This window comes from Podarcis liolepis (assembly GCF_965112155.1).
Source record: "Podarcis liolepis genome assembly, chromosome: 13".
NCBI lineage: Eukaryota > Metazoa > Chordata > Lepidosauria > Squamata > Lacertidae > Podarcis > Podarcis liolepis.
Window position 1 is genome coordinate 5624641 of NC_139573.1, and position 21888 is coordinate 5646528.

Here is a 21888-nt window from a genome sequence, read left to right on the forward strand (position 1 = left end):
CTGGGTCACGTGGCTAGCATGACTAAGCCGCTTCTGGCGAACCAGAGCAGCACACGGAAACGCCGTTTACCTTCCCGCCGGAGTGGTACCTATTTATCTACTTGCACTTTGACGTTCTTTCGAACTGCTAGGTTGGCAGGAGCAGGGACCAAGCAACGGGAGCTCACCCTGTCGCGGGGATTCGAACCGCCGACCTTCTGATCGGCACGTCCTAGGCTCTGTGGTTTAACCCACAGCGCCGCCCGCGTCCCTTATGTACTCCAGTAGAAACCAGCAAAAACCACCCTCTTTTTTTCTGTTAGTGGACGGCCCTGATGAAGCAGCAGCAATTGGATTCCACCCTATGGCAAGTTTTTGATTTTGCCTGCTGTAAAATACGGGAGAAGGGGAATACAGTTTGAAACAGGAATCTAGTAAACAAAAGGACGTTTTTGTTAAATGATTTGGGCTTGGCAATGAGACTCTGCCACCAGGCTAATCCAGGAGCAGGAGAAAGAATACAAAAACCCACCCTCCAACATGAGGGTTTATACCAGGGGCGGAAAGATTTACCTTGCCTGGGCCGGTTCACTCCAGTGGAGATCCCTCCATGGGCTAGATTGCGCGGGCGCCCGTGATTTCAGGCGTCTGCGCAGATGCTATTTTTGGCGCTGCGGAAGCGAGTCCCCACGCTGCGCTGGTTTAGCGCAGCGCGTGGGGACTCGCCGAGAGGGTGGCTTGGCTTGGGGGTGGCTCGTGGGCCGGTTAAATGACCCCTGTGGGCCACTTGTGGCCCATGGGCCTTAGGTTGCCTACCCCTGGTTTATACACATTTGCTGCCAGTCATGAAGTTTGTGCTAATTGATTACGGGGGGAAAGCTAGCGTGACATGTGATGGTCTGAACAAGGCCCACCTTTTGATTTTCACTGAAGCATTAGATTTATGTTAGTCTCCCATTGAAGCAGGCGCTCGTTATCAAATTTGGGATAAGGCACATTTAGGGACGTGGGTGGCGCTGTGGGTTAAACCACAGAGCCTAGGACTTGCCGATCAGAAGGTCAGCGGTTCGAATCCCTGCGACGGGGTGAGCTCCTGTTTCTCAGTCCCAGCTCCTGCCAACCTAGCAGTTCGAAAACACGTCAAAGTGCAAGTAGATAAATAGGTACCGCTCCGGTGGGAAGGTAAACGGCATTTCCGTGCGCTGCTCTGGTTTGCCAGAAGCGGCTTAGTCATGCTGGCCACATGACCCGGAAGCTGGACGCCGGCTCCCTTGGCCAGTAAAGCAAGATGAGCGCCGCAACCCCAGAGTCGGTCACGACTGGACGTAGTGGTCAGGGGACCCCTTTACCTTTACCTTTACATTATGGTTTGGTGTCCCCATCTTTGCTTGGATGAAAACACAACTCTAGAGCAGAATACCAAAAGGTATCTGGAGGAACACTGAAAAATTGTGGCACAACTTGCCGCAAGCAAATATCTGCCAGTGGGACATCTGTGGTGTGTTTTGCAGCACTTTCTGGGAGGGGAGGTGCCTGATAAGGAAGAAACACTTTGGCATTTTCCCCTGAACCACATGGCTTGCCTTTTTGCATCGATGTGGCCAGAAATTATGTAGGGGTGGCAGGCTTCATGTTAGGGGGACAGAACCTCAGCTAAGTATTGATTTACTTGAGTTTACAAAGCATTTCCTTAATAGATGCACCCACCCCTTTAAGAAGATAGTGAATAAATAAAATCAATTATGATATTAAGGACCTGGCATAGGAAAAAGAAAACCTGTAACAAAATTGCGTGCAGCCATTATAAACATTACCATTTAACAAATACATTTAATATTTAATTTCTACTATTGCAGTAAAACACGTTTCCTCGGTGACTGTTTGACAGCAACACATTATCTTGGTCCCGGTTGCGGCTTCGGAACTGCTGTTAGTTTCTGCATCCGTATTATATGACCTTTTTTCTGGATTTCACCAAGCAAAGGAGTTCTTGGGAGTTTTAAAGCATGCAGCTATCAAAATGTGTTCAAATGGGTTCTTCAGACTATTTTCTGCACTAACATGCACTGAAAGTTCCCAGTGTTGATTGGGAATTCTGAAACCAGAAAACCCTTCGATTTCTAAATGGTGCTCAGTAATTTCGTAGAATCAGAATTCTTGGAAGAGACCACAAGGGTCATCTAATTCTGGGGTCAGCAACCTTTTTCAGCAGGGGGCCTGTGCACCGTCCCTCAGACCATGTGGGGGGCCAGACTATATTTTGAAAAAATAATAATGAACGAATTCCTATACCCAACAAATAACCCAGAGATGCATTTTAACTAAAAGGACACATTCTACTCATGTAAAAACACGCTGATTCCCGGACCGTCTGCGGGCTGGATTAAGAAGCCAATTTGGCCACATCCGGCCCCCGGGACTTAGGTTGCCTACCCCCGATCTACTCCAACCTACCACGCAGGGATCTTTTGCTCAAGGTGGGAACTTGAACCTGTGACCCTGGGGGGGGGGGCTAATTTTTAATTCTGGGTTTTTAACCCCACCCCATATATCAGGCATGTCCAAAGTCCATTCTGGGGGCCTAATTCGGTCCCTGTGGCAGTTTATTTCCTGAGGTTTATTTTTTATAAGATATTAAGATTTTCAAAAAATTACAGAATAAAAAGAAAAAAGAAAAATACAATATAAAAATAGTTAAAAAACAGTTCAATCTTTCTATCACATATTTTTCATTTGCTTATTTCTCGGACCTCCTCACCTTCCTTTTCTGCATTCCAGTTCCAATTGTTAATTCAGCAAATCCCTCCCCTCTTCATTCATCTTAATCTTCAGTTTTTAAATATTATACCATTAATATATTTTTTTACCTATTAATAACCATTTTCTCATATTCCCTTATAGCATTACAGCAAAAGACCACTTAGTTTCTGTCCAACATCATTCTAACATTCATTAGTTTTACAGTGTTTCTGTAAATAATCTTTGAACTTTTTCCAATCTTCTTCCACCGACTCTTCTCCCTGGTCTCGGATTCTGCCAGTAAAGCTCAACAACTTCAGTCCTAAAAAAAGATCAACAACTTTGGACGGCCCTCACGGCCCTTCACTTCATCAAATCCGGCCCTCTTTGAAAAAAAGTTTGAACACCATTGCTTTACAGTTAAGAGGCAGAGGGGGGAGACTTGGATCCCATGTGGGGGGCATTTTGAATCTAGATTACATCTCTAAGCATTCTAAACCTTTAGTTTAGTTCGAAGATCTTTGGTCCAATTTGGTTTGACAGTTCCTGCGGCGGAGCAGATTTTGACCTATGCATTCTTTCCTGTTACCTTACAGCAAAGGGTTGGATAAATAAACTAATAATTGCTGGTGCGCAATAGCTTCGTGACGATAGTAACTGGTGATAACACGATAATCCTTGATTGTGGAATTAATTAACACCTTGTGTTGGGCAGGAAACCACTCTCTGTATTCAGGCCATGGTGGATAAGAGGCAACAGGGAGAAGAAAAATAAATTAGAGCCGGGGGGGGGGGTATATCGGTCTCCTTGGTGCATGGATGTGGGTCTTTGTCTCTTTTTACGACGTGGGTGTGAGCTGCAAAAAAGTGTCGCTGAGGCATCTTCCGAACTGCTTTTGCAGCTGGTGTGGCAGGATGAGGACATCTAGGCCCCGGAGCTCAGCTATTAATACATTCCAGTCTGACGGGAACAAAATGTCCTCACCTCCTGACCCATCTTCCTGTGCTGTGATTCGCCCGGGCAGGGAGAAGTTGCCAACTGCAGCCGTAAGCCGGTCCCTAAACTGGATATGTGGCATGTTATCTGCCAAGGTGAGTAAAACGGCTAGGTGCCAGGCCGTGGGGCCAGGGAGGAGTTCAACGTGCTTTTTGAAGGAGCCAAGGGACTGGGTGGATAAGGAACTGAACCGCAGGGAAGTGGTATCATCCAGACAGAGCATTAGGACAGGTGTCTAGATCTGGAGGGGACGCGGGTGGCACCGTGGGTTAAACCACAGAGCCTAGGACTTGCCAATCAGGACGGCGGTTCGAATCCCCGCAACGGGGTAAATAGGTACCACTCTGGCGGGAAGGTAAACGGTGTTTCCGTGCGCTGCTCTGGTTTGCCAAAAGCGGCTTAGTCATGCTGGCCACATGGACGCCGGCTCCCTTGGCCAGTAAAGCAAGATGACCCCAGAGTCTGTCACGACTGGACGTAATGGTCAGGGGCCCCTTTACCTTTACCTTTACATTATGGTTTGGTGTCCCCATCTTTGCTTGGATGAAAACACAAGTCTAGCAGTTTGAAAGTACGTCAAAGTGCAAGTAGATAAATAGGTACCACTCCGGCAGGAAGGTAAACGGTGTTTCCGTGCGCTGCTCTGGTTCGCCAGAAGCGGCTTAGTCATGCTGGCCACATGACCCGGAAGCTGTACGCCGGCTCCCTCGGCCAATAAAGCGAGATGATCGCCGCAACCCCAGAGTCGGCCACGACTGGACCTAATGGTCAGGGGTCCCTTTACCCTTTACCTAGATCTGGAGAATGTGCCGGAGGACCCCCAAATGCAACAGGACTGGATTTTGAAATAAACGAAACAATGCCCTATTACCTTCTAAAGCAGGTACTCCCAATCTCGGACCTCCAGATGTTTTGGGACTACAACTCCCATCATCCCTAGCTAACAGGACCAGTGGTCAGGGATGATGGGAATTGTAGTCCCAAAACATCTGGAGGGCTGAGTTTGGGGGTGCCTGTTCTAAAGGGACCACTGAGGCCGGCATCTAAAATTACCCAACAGCACCTATGGAGGAAGGACCCACAGTTTAAAACAAAAAAGATCATTTGGGACTTGGTGCTGTCTTCCCCACTCGCAACTGGATTTAATCTCCAATATCAGCCATTATTTCAGGGTCTTTGGTGCATTGTTAGAATTGTTCAAATGCCACTGCACAGCCATAAGGGTTAGGAACTTGTCTTACACTTAAACATGGAAAATGGGAGAGTTGCACACATCTCCAGACTTGGCAAACATTTGTTCGGATGCACATGCACGTCCACTCCTGTGTATATTCTCAAGCAAACCTAACATGAGGCACCACCAGCGTACTGAACTCTGAGTTTATGAGTTAATGAAGAAATGGGGTGGGGGATAGATTTTAATTAATTAATTAATTAAATTAAATTAAGCCTTCACTTTGACATCTTAAGAAAAATTGTGCAGTGATATTTCTGGAAATGAAAGATGTGTTCCGCTCCACGTTTGTCCTGGGCTGCGCATTTAGGATTGCTATCTGCCTCTCTTACCACAGATGTTTCACAGATGTACGTCAGACAAGCTGTGGATGATTCGAAGAGAGAGTTTATTGTGGAATCATGCAGGCTTCTTTCTAAGTGTCTGCACTTTGGGCATCAAAATGCAAGCCTTTCCCCCTATTTAATCCAGTAAATTTAAACCTACTTAAATAAATTTAAATTTAATTTAAATAAATTTAAACCTACTTAAATAAATTTAAATTTAAATAAATTTAAATTTAATTTAAATAAATTTAAATTAAATAAATGTAAGTAAATTTAAATATATTTAAACCTAGTAAATTATAACCAAAACCTGTTGCCAATGGCTGGTTTACAATCTCTCAGTGACCTTGCAAATCAAGCCCCGGAATGGAAGCATCGCCTAGCCCAAGGGTCAGCAAACTTTTTCAGCAGGGGGCTGGTCCACTGTCCCTCAGACCTTGTGGGGGGCCGGACTATATGTTGCCATGATTATGACCTGCATTTTTGGCAAAAACCCTTACTAGGACCAACCCCAACGTTGCCCAAAGGGAATTTTTTTTTTTGGGGGTGTTCCCTCATACACCCACGCTGCTTCCTTTGCGTTTTATGCGTTGACAGTTATTATTTCTCTCGTAAGGCGGGGTGGGGGGCTGAGGTGAGCGCGCCATTGCCGTCAGCCCTGGAAAGTGTGGGCGCATGTGTGGGTGAAGGGAAAAGCCGTTGGTCCTGCTCAAGCTCAAGCAAAAACGTTTCCCCCCCCCCCCCGCATGAGGGAAGATGAGGCAGAGATGGCAGCTATTTACCTTTCCATGGCACACACCATGTAGCTAACAAGCGGTCTCCCTAGCAGACCGCATAACTGCTTTGGGGTGTATTATGTACTGAAGTTCTCACCCTGGGCCAATAGGGGGATACTGTAGATAGTTCAGGTCCACATATGCAAATAAAGGATCTAAAGTGACGTTCAGTGATTGGATAGTTACAAAAAGTTGTTACTGTTACGTTGTACTGGAGCTCTATATAAGAAGGCTGGCTGAACCCTTCAGTTCAGTTCTGTTCTGGCCTCTGAATAAACAAGAGCTATTTGAAGAATCGCTGTGTCGTCTGATATGTTCACCCACAACTTAACAGAGTGCAGCCGCCCAGGCGCTCCCCTGCCGCCACAGCTGCCCTTCCTGAGGTCAGTTGCCAGCAGCTCCATGGTGGAAATGCGAACTGTGTCTCCTTTCCCCTCTTCCCCACCTTGGAAGAAAAGATTGCTGCGCGCATGCGCAAGGGATAGAGAAGGGGCTTGTCTCAAGCAGCCGCCCGCCTCACTTTTGACCCCCAAGCCTGGCTGAGTCGCAAAAACCATGGCACACGCACGCTATGCCAGCTGCCTGAATTCCCGGACCGTCCGTGGGCCGGATCCAGAAGGCAATTGGGCCTGATCCAGCCCACGGACCTTAGTTTTCTGACCCATGACCTAGTCACACATCTCCTGGAGCATCTTCTGAATTTCTGCTTGAAATGCAGCCGCTAGAAGCACAGGGATCTCAAACACAGTGACAATCCTTCTCCACACAGCAGGTTTCTTCAGATGCAAACTCCTCTGAATGGGGCTAAATCCCAATTGTATGAAGACCCTTCAACCCGTCAGGCTTTCTAAGACCTGCCCTTTGCACAGGCTCCAGGGCAATGTGAAAATGGGTGCTGATGTGCAGCTTGGAAGGAACAGAGCGTAATGTTTCTTTTGCAATGCATGTGGCGTCTTCTGCCAGAAACCTCCTGCTGCTGCTGAACTCAGTGGAGCTCACTTCTGTGTAAACCTGTATAGGATTGCACTGGAAGAGCTGGAATTAAGGCCCCGTCTGCAATACAATTATTATTATTATTATTATTATTATTATTATTATTATTATTATTATACATTTTTATTTATATCCCGCCCTCCCCAGCCGAAGCCGGGCTCAGAGCGGCTAACAACAGTAAAATGATACAACATTCTAAAATCATTTCATTATAAAATCAATTCAAATCAGATTAATGGCAACCATTGGGCTAGAGTTCTGTGGGGATTGCCGAAGGAGGGGGTCAGGCTGTGCCTTGGCCAAAGGCCTGGTGGAACACCTCTGTCTTGCAGGCCCTGCGGAAAGATGTCAAGACCCGCAGGGCCATAGTCTCTTGGGACAGAGCGTTCCACCAGATTGGGGCCACAGCCGAAAAAGCCCTGGCTGTGGTCGAGGCCAGTATAACCTCCCTGTGGCCTGGGACCTCCAAGGTGTTTTTGTTTGAAGACGATAAGGTCCTCCGTGGGACATACCAGGAGAGGCGGTCCCATAGGTACGAGGTTAAAAGCAGCACCTTAAACCTGATCCTGTACTCCACCGGGAGCCAGTGCAGCTGGTATAGCACTGGGTGAATGTGATTCTGCAGTGATTTAATGCAACATCACCCTGTTTTAAATGGCCATGGCTTCCTCCAAAGAACCCTGGGAAACGTAGTTCATTGCGGGTGCTGAGAGTTGTTAGTAGACCCCTATTCCTACAGTGGTTTAATAAATCAATCCCTCTTCCCAGGGGACTCTGGGAACTGTAGCTCTGGAAGGGGGCGCAGAGACGTCTCCTAACAACCCTTAGCAAACTACAGTTCTCAGGGTTGCTAAGCCATGAAATTGCTTTAAATGTGTAGCGCTGTTGCAAAAGACTCTTGAGCAGAGTAGCATTTAAAAGAAAAAAAAAACCCTCCCAAGAATTCTGGAAACTAGTTTGTTAAGGTTGCTGGGGGAAAATTATAGCCATGCGTGGGGGCAAAGTGCAGGATTATTTTTTTATTATTATTGGGGGGGGAAGGATGGTTGGAGGATGGATGGCGGCTAACAGATTGAGGTTGAATCATGACAAGACAGAAGTACTGTTTTGGGGGGACAGGAGGCGGGCAGGTGTGGAGGATTCCCTGGTCCTGAATGGGGTAACTGTGCCCCTGAAGGACCAGGTGCGCAGCCTGGGAGTCATTTTGGACTCACCGCTGTCCATGGAGGCACAGGTTAAATCCGTGTCCAGGGCAGCTGTCTGCCAGCTCCATCTGGTACGCAGGATGAGACCCTATCTGCCTGCAGATTGTCTGGCCAGAGTGGTGCATGCTCTAGTTATCTCCCGCTTGGACTACTGCAATGCGCTCTACGTGGGGCTACCTTTGAAGCTGACTCGGAAACTACAACTAATCCAGAATGCGGCAGCTAGACTGGTGACTGGGAGCGGCCGCCGAGACCATATAACACCGGTCTTGAAAGACCTACATTGGCTCCCAGTACGTTTCCGAGCACAATTCAAAGTGCTGGTGCTGACCTTTAAAGCCCTAAACGGCCTCGGCCCAGTATACCTGAAGGAGCGTCTCCACCCCCATCATTCTGCTTGGACACTGAGGTCCAGCTCCGAGGGTCTTCTGGCAGTTCCCTCACTGCGAGAAGCCAAGTTACAGGGAACCAGGCAGAGGGCCTTTTCAGTAGTGGCACCCGCCTTGTGGAACGCCCTCCCACCAGATGTCAAAGAGAACAACAACTACCAGACTTTTAGAAGACATCTGAAGGCAGCCCTGTTTAGGGAAGCTTTTAATGTTTGATGTATCACAGTATTTTAATATTCTTTTGGAAGCCGCCCAGAGTGGCTGGGGAAACCCAGCCAGATGGGCGGGGTATAAATAATAAATTATTATTATTATTATTATTATTATTATTATTATTATTATTATTATTATTATTATTATTAATATTATTATTATTAAATGCATGGTAAGCATGTACCTGCCAGCAAGAATCAACACATTATTATTTTTTTACTATTGGAATACCAATAATATAGATAATAATAAGGACATATACAACAGGTCCTAATAACCTTTGGCTTGAGAAGTTTTTATTATAGTCCAATATGGCTACCTTCAATATATATACACACACACGTAGTTTAAAAGATATAAGAAAAGGGCGTTCTAAATCTCCTCATGAAACTGGCAAAGCCGCCTCAGCCTTTTCTGGCCCGCCCCCTTCCCGCCAACGTCTTTCCACCTGAAGCCCCGCCCCTTTCCCCGCCCCTCGTCCCTTGCACATTGTAAACAAGCACAGCAGCGGCGTCCGCGTGAGCCTCCTCTGCACGTGTACCCTCTGTCGCGGAAGGCTGGCTGCCGGAGACCCAATAGGGAGCGCGTCCCGCCAGCGCAGCCAATGGGATCGCGCCCGGGGCGCGTCCACAGCACGCGGACGCTTGCATGCTGCCGCCGAGCGAACCAATCAGAGGCGGAAGGGGGCGGGGAGGCGAGGAGCGGCGAGGCCGGGGGGAGGCGCGTCACGGCCCCGGTGTCACGCGGGCCTGTGCATGCTGCGGCGCCGTCTGGCCAATGAGGCGCCGCGCGCAGCGGCGGGGCCGGGGAGGAGAGGCCAATGCGGGGCGGGCGGTGGGCGGGGAGAGCGGCGGCGGCGGCGGCCATTGGACGCGGCGGGCAGGAGCGGGTGGGGGGGGGGGCGTGGCAGGCCGGCGGCAGGCTCACGCGGACCGGTGCATGGTGCTGAGGGGCGCGCGCCCTTGGCAAGGCTCAGTTGGCAGAAGCCTTTAGACGGGACGGTGGTTCTGTGCGCTTGAGGTGAGTTTATATGGGGGCTGGGGGCGCTTTCTCAAGGGAGGGGGGCAGCCCGCGCCTGTGTGGGAAATAATATTGTAATAACAACAATAATGGCAGTAAAAATTATAATGTTGGTGTTGGGTGTTGGGGGCAGGTGGCTCACAAGCGGGCAGAGAAGGGGAGCGCGAGGGGGAAAGGGGCGGTTGTGGAGGGCTGAGGGGGAAAGGAATTCGGCTGGCTGGCTGTGAGTCCCTCTGGGTTACACTGAGTGAGATAAAGGGCTGACTAAACTTAACGTATATTTTTTTTAAAAATACAAAATTCAGCCTCGGGGTGAGGGGCTGATAAGGCGAGGGGTGTCCAGCGGGATGGTTAATGGAAGGAGGGGGGAAGCAGAGAGGACTGGGAAATAAGGGGAGGGGTCTTTGAGGGGATTTCGAGAGCGGGGGTTTGTCGCCCTCGTTAAAAACTCCTGTGAATCAATATTACGAGGTTGTGGGGGTTTTTTTGGGTGGGTGGGGTTTCGAGGAGAGGGTTTTAGGTATCGAGAGGGGAGGGGTGAAGAGGATGAAAAGGCAGGAGGGAGGGAGACTGGAGGGGGTTAGGGTTGAAGGTGGGTCGGGTTGTTGAAGGAGTGGGATGTAGGAATGGAGGGGCGAGGGTTGGTGGGTGGGGAAAAAGCTTTGGGGAAGCAATGCCACATCGGGAGTTGGGGAGGGCGAGAGTGGCAGAGGGAGGAGCAGAAAGGAGGTGGGAGGGAAGCAGGAGGTTTAGGATTATGGGGTATGGGGAGAGGGAGAAGAAGTGGGGTGGGAAGGGGAACAGGGAGGGACAGGGGAAGAAGTTGGATGGGGATGGGACATGAGGAGCAAAAGAAAGGGGAAAGCAAATAAAACGAGTGTGAATAAAAAAAAGAAGAAGGGTGATTTGAAACAGAGGCTCCAATTACAGTATAGGATGGGGCCTGGGCAGGGATTTAAAGGGGGAATTTATGTGGGTCAGCAACTTGACCTGACCACTGATGTTGAGACACAGCTGGGGACCCAAGTTTGAGAAACACTGCTAGAGAGCAAAGAAGAAACTTCTCTAACCTGACACTAGCTAGATCTTGTGGACTACAAGTACCATCAGCCCCAGCGTCATACAGCTGGGCTGATGGGAACTGTAGTCCAAAACATCTAGAGAAGACACTGAGTTCGGGAAGGCTGGCATAGAAAGAGTTGGGAAAGAGGTGATTGTGGGCGTGTACTGAACAAATCTTTGTGGGGAGGGCTAGTAGTCATAGAATTGTAGAGCTGGAAGGGACCCTGAGGATCATCTAGTCCAGCCCACCGCGGTGCAGGAATATGAAATGTGTTTTTTTTTTATATAACTCTGGCTTCAACAGATTTAGTGACTAATTACAGCTAATTCCCGGTTGTAAATGTGTACTTCTTGAGCTGGTGTCCGTGAAGTGATTCTCTGTTATTTCAGTCTGAACAAATTTGTTTTATTTTATTAACTTGTGTTCAATAAATATATCAATAAATTCCTCGTGTACTTTGTTTTACACTTCTGATGACTTATATGAGATAGAGAAAGAGATTGAATTGTGGGGAGGGTATTGGTTTGAGGAAACTGTTGACTCCAGCAAAACACTCAGTGGGAGCCATAAAAAGGTGTTCAGCACTGAAATAAAGCAACAAGGAAGTATTTGGCAAGAGAGTTCAATGGCAAGATGAATAGGCATACGTGAATAGAGTGTCAGGGGTAGTAGTTGTTGGAAGCTTGCCTTTTGCGAGATGATGAGAGGAACACTTTGGGGTACTGGGAGATGGGTCTGAAGTAGAGAGTGAGACTCTCAGGATGGGAAATGGGTGGGGTTTTACAGAACAAAAGTTAAGAAGAAGTCTTCGGCTAGGAATGGCTTGCCATGAAGCTTGAGGTGATGCAATGAAATAAGGGCGGAACAGGAAGATGCCAAGTTGCGCAGGAACATGGCACTGAGATGGGAACATAGTTATGCCAGAGCACTTAGGTGTATCACAGTCCGGTTGTGAATACACGGCGCGTGGGCTTTCCTGTATTGGTGAAAGGACATGAAGTCCTATGAGGCGTGTGTAAAAACTGAAGCAGCCTTTGTGATGACGTTTCTGCTGCTTTGCGAGATCTCATAGGAGCACCAGTAGCTTTTCCACCTTGGCCACTGTGTTTGGCTTAGCACAGAAGTCTCAAGAAGTCCCTCTTCCGTCTGTCCAAAATGTTGAAAGAGCTCTGAGCTGCTGACGTGCCAGATATTGTAATCCTAACTGCCTTTCCTTTGAGCGAGTGGTCTGTTGTAGTCAATTTTTCTTCTGAATACCCTGAAAAATAGCATTATCTGGAAGTGGGCAGGCAGACGTGCCTGCATGCGTCTTTCGTAAGAACTCTGTGATTAGATAACTCTGCCAGCGCCAACCAATACCCAGTACGATACAGTTCCTCGGCGGCAGTTATGTAATAAGTGCTGAGATGAAGGCGCACCTTGCAGAGAGCTGCAGGCTGCTTGGGGTTTTGTGTTCCTGTAATATTCCTTGGGAGGGTGAATCATTATATCATCAAGCTTCACCTGTTTTGCTGTACAGTACTAAGGTTGTCCAACTGAACACGATCCCTGGGGAGCAGGAGGTGACTGAATATGTAGTGAAAAGTTTGTCACGTGCACATGCAATGAGCTACCAGTTCTATTAAATACAGTAGTTTTCCTGTTTAGCAGACGTAACTAGTATGCATTTGCATGTAAAATTAAATAAACAATATTCTTGGCAAAAATAAAATTCAGAGCACAGAGGTCTACAGGGGGGAAGCACCGCTCAGCCTGATAAGAGAGGAAGTAAGGAGCAAGGCAGATGTAACTGTTTGGTAGCCAAAAGCCCACCAGTGAGAGATCTTTAGATTTAACTAAATTTTAAGATCTTTACTACTTGGCCAAATCCAGCAGTTAGAGACCCATGCTTTGCTTTATATTGCTGGATATTTATGTATTCTCCTTACATCCCACTTTCACGTGGGGTCCTCCCAAGAACTGATCAGGTCCGTACCTGCATAGCCTCCAGCCTGGCTGCCATCTCTGATTCTCCCAGATCTTTCAGTGAGCCCCAAGTCTTCAGTGCTTTTTCTTGCTCTGCAGTTCAGAGAGAGCTGTAGGTGGTGAGCAAATAAGAGCTGAGACTGTCTTCTGGGAATATTCCTCATGCTCAGATCTTCTGGAAATGAAAATTGGGCAGGAGCTGGTTTGTGGCTCTTGCTTGATGAAACCTTCAGCCAGTTTGAGGAGAGGAGATGTCTGAACTTCCAGCTACCCTCAGAACATTCTTCACTGTGGATTTCCTCCCCTTCCATGTTTTATTAGTAGGTTTCTTTGAAGTATTAAGATATTGGCATTCACTAGCAGAGCATTGGGGTTTTATGATTTGACTTTGAGGTCGAAAAATAACAAATCATCCAGCAAAAGAGAGAATAAGTCCATAAATCCTTTAGAAGAGACTGCTGCACTGCAGGGCTCCTTCCGTCCCTTTCTCCTGCTGCATGGCAGAGGCTTTAATGTTGATGTTCTGCTGCTTCTTTCTCCTCTGAAGCAGTCAAGGCACTTCAGTGGAAGAAGGCAGAGGATTTAAATCCCTCCTCCAAAGAGCTGGTGGGAAGTGCTTTCTGGCAGAGCAGGATGGTGTCTCTGAATGCTATTTCTGCTTCCCCTCTATTCCCCTCTACATTTTGCTTAAAAGGATGATTGTTTGAGGCTGATGTTTTCTTCCTTTCTGACATGCCCTTTTGCAGTGAGTCTCTCTCCCCCCTTTCATCTTTTTAAACACCTTTTAAAAACGAAGTTGATTAAGAAAACACACACATACATCCCATCATTATTCTGAAAGTGTCCTGAGCTTCTTGCTGCTTCCACACTAAAAGCTGTATTTATCTCTCAAATAACTGCCCCCCCCCCCAAGAGAATACGCAGGAATATGAGATTCATCATCAGATGACCCAGAAAATGAGTCAGATGGTGTGGTGAGGTCTGGCAAGTGCTGCTTTATGTGGCGTGCTGCTGGGACAGGCAAAATGTGCCACCAAAAGGGAACAGCTGAAGTGGAGCTTAACTCTTGACGGAGGGGAGCGGGCTCCAGAGAGCAAAGCGCAGCGGCCGGATTACTGTGAGAACATCCGAGTGCCAGGCATCCCAGCAGGTCAAAGTCCCTTTTGCAGAAACGATTATAATCAGCAGCCACTAACCCCAGATTTAAACGTCATCTGTGTTCCGAAAGAAGGAACGGCAAACATCCTGGCCTGAAAACAGCTTTGCTAGCTTCACAGGTTCCTGCAGGCAATGGTTCCTTCCAAGAAGTTGACCCAGTTGGAGTTGCTTGATTCTCTCAGTACTGTTTAAAAGTTAGGCTGGAGCAGGGAACTGGAAGGGACTTCATCCAGATGAGACTGCCCAGTGAGTGAAACTCCAAAGGGCATCTTCATAAGCCATCCAAAACAAGTATGAACGCCAGGAGCTGGGCACGGAGGACAGAATATCCATTGACAAAGTTAAATAGCTGGTAGCAAAAGCCAAACTTGCTCTGCTTTTGCCGCTACAGACTTCAGACTTCATTTGGGACAGCTATCGTTGAGCCAGTCAAAGAGTCCTGTGTGGTGAAAAAAGCTCTGCTGGTGGCCAGAAACAGCACCAGAGAAACAGGCGGTACTTTGGGTGGGTGGGATTACATATATTCCTGCTGACTTCAGAGGTTTGTAGTTGGAGCTGGTAGAATCACAGAAAACCCCTCCCTCGTCTCCCCCCGCTTCAGCAGCGGGTGAACAGTAGGGGAAAGGCTATTGGGAAGGTTGGGTGTGGAGCAGCAAAGACTGCTCCTGGGCGCGAGTTATTGGGCGGGGCTTCCAATCTCGGAGTGTTGATCCACGTGCAGGCTGTGATTTCCCAGCATCTCTCACTTCCCTGGCTGAAGCTCTGCCCCAGTTTTGCTGAGCTGTTCTGGGACACTGTCTCAGTCAGACTCTGTACATTTGGGCGAGGCACCACTCATGTAGAAACAGGCTGCCTGCTGCTGGCACACGGGCTTTGGAGAGGCTGGGTGCATCCAGCAGGGGGCGGCATATTCCCAAAACTGGAGAAACCAGAAGCCCAACAAATTGGGTGGACAGTTCTGTTTTGGAAACTGTTGGAAGCCCAGTGGTATAAAAAGAGGAGGGTGATCATAAGACTGGTTGTTCCTGCAATGTGACATAATAGATTGTGTCCAGCTGAGTTCTCCTTAGAATAGACCCAGTGAAATAAATGGTTCTAAGTTAGTCATGTCATTTGCTTTTGAGGATGACTAATATTAGATACAACCCTGTGCTTTTATCCTTTAATCGTTTCTCAAAATTTGGTCTCCGGTTGTTATTGGACTACAGCTTCCATAATCCATGACCGCTGGTCCTGCTAGTTAGGGATGATGGGAGTTGCAGTCCAACAAAAGCTGGAGACCAAAGTTTGAGAAATGTCCGGAATTTAATGTATTTGAATTGGTTGCCCCACGGAGTGAAGTTCCTCTGTCTGCTGCTCAGTGATGCATTGTAGATACAGATACCCCTTTGGAAATTGGAGTGGGTGAAGAGATGTTACTCTGTTCCCCCCAAATCTATCCAGACAGGGTGCAATTAATTCTGGGGTGCCCATCTGTGCAGGCAAAGCCCCTGCCAGTTTCCTTGGCTTCTGTGACTCATAGGAAATGTTTTGCTCCTTGCACCGTCACTGCTTTCATTATATCACTCCTCTTTGTTTGGAGACGAAATTAAGGTAACATGTTGCTGCAGGCAGCGGCAGGGAGGAGCTGTCAGTTCCTTGAACTTGTGGAGTGAGTCAAAAGAACACAATGTTCCCTTCTGCCTTTTATAGGCTGCCTCCTCTGCTCTGGAAATTTGCTGTGTGGAAATAACCCTCGGCTATGCGGCAAGGGGGAGGAGCTTCTGTGAGATGGCTCCTCCCCCTCTCAGCAGCTGCTCTTTCCAGCTGCCTTGTGAGTTTGGCTGGGGAGTGTTACATAAGAGCTCTGAATGAGAGAGGAGCGACATGATGGCCGACCATCAGGCTGGATCAGATGACCTGGTTATGGAAAGAATTTGGCCCACACTTGCTGGAAGGGAGTTCCGCTTGCTCTTATTACAGCTGACAGCCTGCCAGGCTGAGGCAGCAAAGGGCAGAGACAGAGAGAGCTGTGAGAGGGAGCAAAGCAGAATTGCAGCCTTGGATGTGAGAAGGGGCCAGCCGACCTTCCCTTTGCAGTAGCCCCAGGACCTCTCAGCATGCTGTGTTTTTAGTTAAAGATCTGCAAGCTGCAGTTTCTACCTCCCATGCTTCACTCTTGAGGGGAAGTTTGACTTAAATATGTCGACCAGGAGTAAAGATTCCTTTGTTCAGGTAGCCTTATAGCTGATGTTTTGGGGAGCTCAGGACCAGGACTTGTCGTCCCTTGGCCACATGTTCCTGAGACAAGGAAGAGGGGAAGGGGCAAGTGTGGGAAAATCCTGGGGTAAGGGGCACGAGCTTGAGGAAGGCTATGTTAAGCAGGATGGGTTACTGTATCTGCTGTCATGTTTAAGCGTTATAGCAGCACGTATGCAATAGTTCCCTCTAGTGGCAGTTAAATGATTAACCACAACATGCATTCCAGTACACTTCAAAGTTGCTCAATTTGTGCCAATGCATATTTTGTAGGGAACTCAATGGCTATATCATTGACACTGCAAAACAAAGACATATCTGCATAATTAGTCAAGGCAGCCTTTCAAATAGGTCAACACGAGTTACTAGCCAACACAATTTTCTGTTAGCCCATCTCAAAACATCCCTGTGTGAGTAATTTTGTGTGCTGAAATGGGGTGAAAGGCACTTTCCTTACTTGGGCTCCCAGAAGGACTTCATATTTCCCACAGTAGACTGGTTCTTTGCAAGCCTGAATCCCTGGTTACCTTTAAGCAGACTCCTGTTTACCTGTATCTGTAAAGGGAAGAAAAGTCCACTATCCCTTCCACTCTCCACCTCAGCCTTCATGTGACCCTCTTTTGACTCATTCAGGAGCCAAGCCATTCTGTCCCTACACTGCAGGGTCCGCCCCCCCCCAGCTGAACCCCTGGCTTGCACTTTTGTTTCAAGTGGGCTCATGTGTGGTAATCATTATACAGCAATCATTTCCTCCCTGTTCTGTTCAGTGGTTTGCTGAATCAGTCTCTCTTGTCCCTCTTACCGGCAGCTGCATTAAAGGGCTTCCTGATTCTGAATAGCTTTTCCCTGATTGCAGCTGAGCACAGCCTTGTTCTTATACGTGGGTGTTTTTTAACCCCAGCCAACTCTCTTGGATATTTGGGGCATGCAATAGAGCAAAAAGTCAGAAGTCTGACTTCTCTTCATCCTCTCTGGCTCCCCACCAGTCTGTTGGAAGCTTATTTTACTACCCATGTTTTCCATCCTCTTTGACATATAGAGCATGTGAGCACTGGGAAACTGAGCAGTGGTTTTATCTCCATTTATGTTTTTTCAATGCTGGGTGTCTCTCTCTACCTGATGAAGAGTTCTGTAAAATCTGAAACACTGCAACAAGGGACAGAAATGTCTACCTTTTAAAACTTTTTATTTGGAAGTACATTTTCTCCTAAATGATTTCAAGAATCGGTGGATTTATTATGGATCAGAAATGTAATTTCCCCCAGAATAGCCCTAGGGATAAAGAAATATTTATTATTAAATTTATATCCTGCCCTTCCTCCCAAAGGGGCCCAGGCTGGCAAACAACAAGCGATAAAACAGTAAAGCATTAAAATCATCTTTAAAATCCCCACCTTGGCAGATTTTGCAGAGTACGTTTCCTCTGGTCAGTCTAGTTCCCCTCTTCAGCAGTTGGCAATGCCTTCCTTTGAATGAGTGGCTATGCAGGAGGGCTCTCCATCCACCCAGTAAGAAAGAGGTCAGCGAGAGGCCCAGGACACTCGTGGGTGCGCATTAGAGGACCAATGAAGAGTGCAATTACCGCTGGCGCTTTGTGGCTTCGGGCGTAAGGAATGAGAGAATAGAGAGAGGGAGCCATTGGGGGTCCCACTGTTCAGGATTACAAAAGGCAGCTACAATGGCAGGCAGAGCTCCTTTGTTATGAGAGCATAACGCTGATGCTTGTGTGTGTTTGTGCCTTTGTATCCGGAGGGGGAAACGGGCCACCAGAGGCCTGCTTTGCTCCCTTCCTGACCATGTGTCGACGCAAGAATGGATAATTCAGGCTAAACAAAGGCGAGTGGAAAATTACATCCGCTGAGCCTTTATCTCCCTGGCTGCAGCTGGAGACCTGCGGGGTGATGGTGTGTGTTTTACGGTGCCTGGGTTGAAGCTTTCAGGCTAAAGACGCTGGAAAAATTTAAGAGACCTCTTTAGAGTGCTAGTCGGAACAGACATGTATGACGTGTAAAAAAGCCAGCATTGTGTATGCTGATGTCACACCCACTGGTGTTCCATGTGTTCATGCCCACCAGTTTTCCGTATGGAAGAGAGCCCAGGCACTGAGTCTCTCTGGGGCAAGCTTTGCCAACCTGGCACCCTCATTGGCAAAGGCTTCCCTGGGGCAATAAAACAGCTGTCAGTGATCCAGTAGCACTGCACTGGGCCAGAGCTCTGTGTAGGAACGGCACATGTTGAGCCTATGTATCTACAGGTTGCCCCTGTTGTTTCCAGTGTGGGGTAGGGGGAGTGCCACACCTGCACAAACGGAACACAAACTTCAACAACAAACTTACCGTTTTCATTCAATAGCAACATTTTAGGGCTTTAGCTGGCAACTGTGTTGCATGTAGTTAAGAGACAAAAGCATTCTGATTTATGCTTCTCCCCATATCTCAACCCAAGGAAATCACTTATATAGGCTGGGGGGTGACCCTCCCCCCAGCCCATGAATAGTTCAAGTCCCTCTCTGAATTTTAGCTTTCAGTTTTGAATAGCCTTTAGCAACTTTACTGCAGGGAAGATTCTGGCAAAAAGTTCATTAAGCACTTAAACTGCCTCCACCTTCCTGGCCAGTGAATGCAGAAACTGCAGGACAACTGAGAAAGTACCGAGTCCCCATTTTTACTTTTTTGCAATAATATATTTATTGATTAGGCTACCTGCATTTATTTTCTAGGCATTCTGCAATAATTCTTTGCACCCCTTGAGTCCTCCCACTGCAACTTGTTTCTGCCTGCCAACGTCCTCTTGCAGCGCCCTTTTAATACCCAAACCTTGTAGGCGCAGCACTAATACAGGCACATTCAGGCAGCTCTCCCAGGTGGCATAACAATTATACAAAATAAACTATTACATAACGTATAAATCAAGGCATCAGTACAGGAACATGAGCAGGAGACACCCTGTCCAGAAATATTCGAGAACAGAAAAAAACCATGAAGTTTTTTTTAAAGCAACTATTTAGACACAGAAATTATTACGCTAGTTGCTTTCCATTGTTGGCAAAAAGGATGTGAGATTGTTTCACGAGAGTTTTCAGGGCAGCAAGGGGCAGAGTTATGTCAAGCTTGGATATAGCTGCTCTCCTTGCTTGCTCGTGGTGAAGAAGATTCTGCTCCAGGTGACTAGGTATGGCAGATTGCGTTCTTTTATTTTTTTGGTTCGTAACAGCTGTAAATAAGCAGGCTTATTTGTGGGTGAGCAGGCTAGTAAATCTAGTAACATTGGTTGAATGTTCAGTGGTACTTAACGAATTTTCTGCCTGCCAGAGAGCTGTGGGAGGCATAGGAGCCACAATAGCCCATTTCAAGTTTCAGGGAGCAAGGGGTGCATTTTAAGCTGTACAGTACTACGAATCCTTGGTTGATAGCCAAAACAAGAGGCATATTGGAGATGAGGGGGGAGGAGGAAGAGGAACCTGGCAGCCTTTCTGTTTTGCATGTTATCTGCTAACAAAATACTGATCCCTCTGGCAGCTGGCAGGCTGCCTGGGGCAGAAAAAGGCATCCGCTGCAGTGGCCTTATCACCAGAAAGTAAGGAAGCGTGATGGCCAGATAACACAGCCAGAGTCAATATTTTATGTGCCCCATGCTGGCTTCTAGCAGTTGTGCCCAGCACCTCACTGCACCAGGTGTTTGTGCTACTAAACTGAAAGGCAATAATATTTGTTGTGATGAACTATGAGGTTCTGTTTTATTTTCTTTCTTATTTGAGGTTTTTTTTTAAAAAAAATAATGTTTTATTTGCACATTTAACAAATGGGAAAGGGAAAAGAGGGTTATAAATAAAATAAAATTTAGAAAAGGAATATTTGCTGTTTGAATTGTGAGTGTAAACCTTCTGCCCCTTTCATGTGAGTTTTGAGTTTCCTTCCGATTCCACAAAAATTGGAACACCCTTTGAATATTGAAAGTCCAGGTGAAACAACTTGGCACTGAGCATCAGCTGGGCACGGAAATGTAATGTTACCCACTCAGCACTCTGTAAGTGAAGGGAGAGGCCTCAGGGCTGGGTCCATCTGGCCCTTAGCCCTATCTTTCTGGCCCTCAGTACTCTCCCCAGGCCATACTCAGTGATACCATACCTAGCGGCTTGGGGCGGCACATGCGCCCTGCACATGCGTGCTGCACATGGGGGGATGAGACACCTGCAGGGGCAGGGCGAGGTGCTGCAGGACGAGGCAGGGCATGCCAGAATCCCAGTGCCCGAGCCCCGTTCCGCTCTGGCGCCCTGCAGGCCCAAGTTGCTTTTTTCAGCTGTGTGGAGCCTGGAGGTGCCCTAGCCATTGCATCACACCCAGGAGAGATGTGGGGCCCAGTACAACCCCCCCCCCCGCCGCACCTCTGGCCACACCTCTCATCAGCACCCTCCTTGAATGCTTTGGCTTGGCTGAAACGATCTTTGAGTCTTTCCCTTGGGTGGGTGGAAAGTTATGTGCATGATTGTGCACAACGAACTTTGTGTGGCTGCAACGTAGCCTGCTGCACAAAAGGTGCGAGAGCCACACATCATTTCTCATGCTTTTTTTTCCCCCTGTGGCTCCGCCCGCCATGGGGGCTCCAAAACAAAAAGGGGAACAGCAATGGAAAAGCAGGCAGGCACAGAATAGGCCCGGAGCTTGGTGCCAGCATGACAACGAAGAGCTGATTCAGGAAGTGCTATTGAGCGCTTTAATTTGTGTGCATGGCTCTAAATAGCAACCGACCCGCATGGTAGCTCAGCGCCTTCAAATAGACTCTTCACGCTGGGGCTGAGCATCCGTCTTCCGGCCCTTACTGGCATTTATTTGCGCTCTAATCTCCCCCACCCCTTTCCCCAACCACAGTCCCTGGATGAATGACAAACCCGTTGCTGGTGATTATGCAGTCAGAATTCTGCGGCCCCATTGGCTCTGCCAGCCAGCCAATGGCATCCTCCGAGGCCCTGCTGGTAGCAGCACCTCGGTACACGTGCGGAGTGTTTAACTGGGTTGCTGACATCACTGGGCTCCTGGCCACAGCTACTCCGCCTGCCTGCCTGCCTGCCTGCCTGGTTACACAGTGGGCTGCTACAGACTCTGCTGAGAAGGGAAGGCTAACCAGGCTCTGCTACCCACAGTGTGCTGTGCTGCCGCAACTCAGCTGTGCTCCCCGCTCTGCTCTCTGGAGGAGGGTCAGCCATAGGATGTGTTGGGTCAGCAGCGGAGTCGCCAGGGGCTGGTCAAGGGTAACAGGAGAGCAGTTTTCCCCGTCCCAGGCTTGTGTCGGCTAATAGCTCCAGAGAAGCAGGACCTTCTAATTTGCACCACTGGTGAGTAACTTAAAAGGGTGGCATATGCATAATGAGTTGTTATTTGTTATTATTATTAGCGATTCCGGGCATGCTCCCCCCCCCCACTTTAAACCGCCTTCTCAAAGGGGTTTCCTTCTACTCTTTCCCTGCACTGCTTGGCAAAGTCTAGGCACTGCCCTGGCAGCTCCAGTGTGATGACGGCAGCGGCTGCTCCCACGGCTCCATCACGTGGGGCTCTTTGGAACGGAATGTTCTCTCTGTGTTTTCTTTCGAAAGAGG

The 21888-nt window shown here is 48.1% G+C and overlaps 1 protein-coding gene across 6 annotated transcripts in view; it reads left to right on the top strand.

Annotated features, from left to right (window-relative positions):
* Window positions 1–9749: 9749 nt before the first annotated feature.
* PER1 (period circadian regulator 1) overlaps window positions 9750–21888 on the top strand; it is a 35896-nt gene continuing 23757 nt past the window's right edge. For 2 of the 6 annotated variants that reach the window (XM_083472096.1, XM_083472093.1), the window contains exon 1: window positions 9763–9871. The gene's annotated coding sequence lies outside the window, so the exon portion shown is untranslated. Of the gene's footprint in view, window positions 9872–20930; window positions 21628–21888 lie in introns of those variants that run through there. The other 4 variants (XM_083472092.1, XM_083472095.1, XM_083472091.1 and 1 more) reach the window with 4 other exon arrangements.